Raw genomic sequence first — 3,511 nt, 5'->3', positions numbered from 1 at the left:
TCCGTGCTGGTCACTGAGGAAATACATCAACTTCGCGCTGTGGATCACTGGATCGGCTTTCACCGTGGACGAAGCATAGTCCAGCCCGGGGTCGTCACATGTGGTTGCCGCAAGCCCGCCGAACACTCCTTCGTCGAATCCGCCGGCCGCACCATTCTCATGCCCTCCGGCCGCCACTCACTCTAGCCCGCAACATTTTCATTGGCGAAATAAAGAAAAAAAACAAACAATATTGAGTCTAAAATGTACTCACAATGTTAACTTATTGTTTATTTAAAGAGGTCATATGACGTTGCTAAAAAGAACATTATGTTGTGTATTTGGTGTAATGCAATGTGTTTATGTGGTTTAAGGTTCAAAAAACACATAAACACATTGCATTACACCAAATACACAACATAATGTTCTTTTTAGCAACGTCATATGACCTCTTTAAATAAACAATAAGTTAACATTGTGAGTACATTTTAGACTCAATATTGTTTGTTTTTTTTCTTTATTTCGCCAATGAAAATGTAAAAATGAAGAACAGCAGAACTCTGAGCTCTCAGAGTCTCCGTGCAACAGACAGAAATGTTTTTTTTATTTTTTATACTGACTAAATCGACGTTTTGAATGAATCAGTTTAATTAATGATTAAATGGCCCATTCAATAAAGATGGTCACTTGCTTCGTTCCTGAATTAATCAGTCATTTGAACAAATCGGTTGAATGAATGACTCTCTCATTAAGACAGTGACTTGCTGCCACCTACTGGCAGCTAAGTTTCATATTTAAAGTACATTTTTATTAAAAAGTTAAAATTATAAATAATTTAATATTTAAATATTGAATTAAATTTATGTAGACAAATTGTAAATGCTGTGTAAATATATTAATGCCACTTCTCATGCTGCTTCTGTGTCACCTCTGCATTGCAAAGATGGATTTTGTTGATAATTATTTCATTTGATTGGTAAAAGCCATATACTATGCTAATATTCTATTTTAATTTCAATGTTAGAATTTGACATAAAAGGTGATGCATACATCTAATAACACCCTGTTTTTTATGTTTTTAATTAATTTATATAGCCACTTTAAACTTTGTCGTTACAGTATTGTTATATTATAATGCTATCATATTTTGTGCAGGCAATTAGCTTACTTAGTTTTAAATAGAAAATCCCAACATTATCACTACTAAATACCTATAAATATTGTGAGATAATCACAAGCCATCAACTAGTCTCTTCTCTCCTGCTTGCTTCAGCACATGGGATAGTAGCCAAATGCTTCCCTTTGCTTATCTTCTATTACCATGCTGAATGCTGTTAGCAAGCGAGCTAATGTTAGCTGTTTCAATTCATTAAGGAATGTTCTGTCGCTTATGTCGGCAACACAAGAAGCCAGCTACAATGGGTAAAGAGATGAGTGTCTTCATTTAAAGCCACTTTAAACTACAGTATTGTTATATTATAATGCTATCATATTTTGTGCAGGCAATTAGCTTACTTAGTTTTAAATAGAAAATCCCAACATTATCACTACTAAATACCTATAAATATTGTGAGATAATCACAAGCCATCAACTAGTCTCTTCTCTCCTGCTTGCTTCAGCACATGGGATAGTAGCCAAATGCTTCCCTTTGCTTATCTTCTATTACCATGCTGAATGCTGTTAGCAAGCAAGCTAATGTTAGCTGTTTCAATTAATTAAGGACTGTTCTGTCGCTTATGTCGGCAACACAAGAAGCCAGCTACAAGGGGTAAAGAGATGCGTGTCTTCATTGAGTCTCCCTGCGAGTCCTACAGAAAAGACAAGTTGGACAAACACACATCCTCTGATCACCAATGAGCTGCCATGCAATGTCACGTGGAGTTGATGAAAGGTGACATGTCTATTTTAATTTCAGAACTGTATTTGGAAGTCTGTGTTTTTCAAATGTTAAATAATAAGTACAGGCAACACTGTCACTGACGTCTTTGAACCAATGATTGTCCTAGAACATGAGGCTGTGATTGGGGATTTTAAATGTCTATACTGGCTGGTTAAGCACGAAATTGCCAATCACACAAACTACACAGCTTTGCTTGACCTGGCCCAGCTGCTTGGCTGTGTGTATTTTGAAAAGCTGAAGGTAAGAAATATGGATTTTATCAGCACATGACAAATAATTTGCATGTCTACAGTAGGTGGACAACCAGAGTGTGTTTTTTTAAAGCCGTGGGCGCCGCCGCGTCTGCAAAATGCATTTGCAGCTTTTGACCGCTGAGTGGCGCTTTAACCACAAGTTGTCAAGTAAAGCTTCAAAGCGCATTTTCACAAATAGCCGTCAGCTTTGCTTCGCCGATGTGTTACATTTGACGGCTGCAGTCGGCGGAAAATGAAACATTCACTCGTTCAACTGTATTACATTAGTAGACTAATGTAGGGAATAGTGAATGAGGATATAGGGGGCGATTTCGAACACAGCGCATGTCTACATGCCTAATTCCCAATTGCTGCCATGTGATTGGTTGATTAGATATTTGCAAATAATGAGCAGTTGAATAGGTGTACTTAATAAAGTAGCCGATGTGTTTGTGATAAAACATATATATATATATTTTTCTTTCTGGTACTATACTTCAGAGGTTTCTTTTGGCCCGTTTTTAACTAAATAAAAATAACTGCTTTATTTGTATAGAAGCAGGAGTCATTTCAATTTTATTTTTGTATTTTAATTTTTATAATTTTTATTTTATTAATCAAAATACAACTCCCACAATATATCGGGCTGCCAACACTGAAACTCCGAACGCATGCATGTTGAGTGCCGAGCTAGATATAGCACTATAATATCTTCATCTGTTTGCGACAAAACTTTTTTTGTTGCAAATGAATTAAGAATTTATAGTGTTATATCTCAGCTTAATTAAATATAACTATACTGTATACACTGTTTAAAAAATCTGTAAAAATAGGGCACTACAGTAGGTGATCAGCCAGAGTGTGCTTTTTACCGCCGTGGGCACCGGCGCGTCTGCAAATGCATTTGCAGCTTTTGACCGCTGAGTGGCGCTTTAACCACAAGTAAATGCTTCAAAGCGCATTTTCACAAATAGCCGTCAGCTTAGCCTCGCCGATGTTACATTTGACGGCTGCAGTCGGTGGAAAATGAAAGAAAAACACTGTAGATAAAATATTTCATTCACAGATGCAAATTTAGTTCTTATGAAGTTCTCATTTAGAACAAATTCAAGCAGGATAAATGTCAATGAGCCTGTGCTTATATTTACGCTAAGCTAAGTATTACCCCATATTTTAGATCTGAAACATTTAACAGGTGTGCAGCACTATTTATATAATACGAATCATGTGTTATATTATATTAGGCTAAAAAGGAGATCAGAGTGGCAAAGAGGAATTATACTGGAAAGCTAAACAACCAATTATTTTCCAGTGATCCTGCTTCAGTGTGGAAAGGTCTGAAAGACATCACCAATTACAAGACACCATCCCCCAGCACTGTGGAGAATCAACAACTGG

Source organism: Sinocyclocheilus anshuiensis, unplaced genomic scaffold (genome assembly GCF_001515605.1).
Source record: "Sinocyclocheilus anshuiensis isolate Anshui unplaced genomic scaffold, SAMN03320099.WGS_v1.1 scaffold3123, whole genome shotgun sequence".
Taxonomy (NCBI): Eukaryota; Metazoa; Chordata; class Actinopteri; order Cypriniformes; family Cyprinidae; genus Sinocyclocheilus; species Sinocyclocheilus anshuiensis.
The sequence above is the reverse complement of the archived record's forward strand: the minus strand, read 5'-3'. Positions refer to the sequence as shown.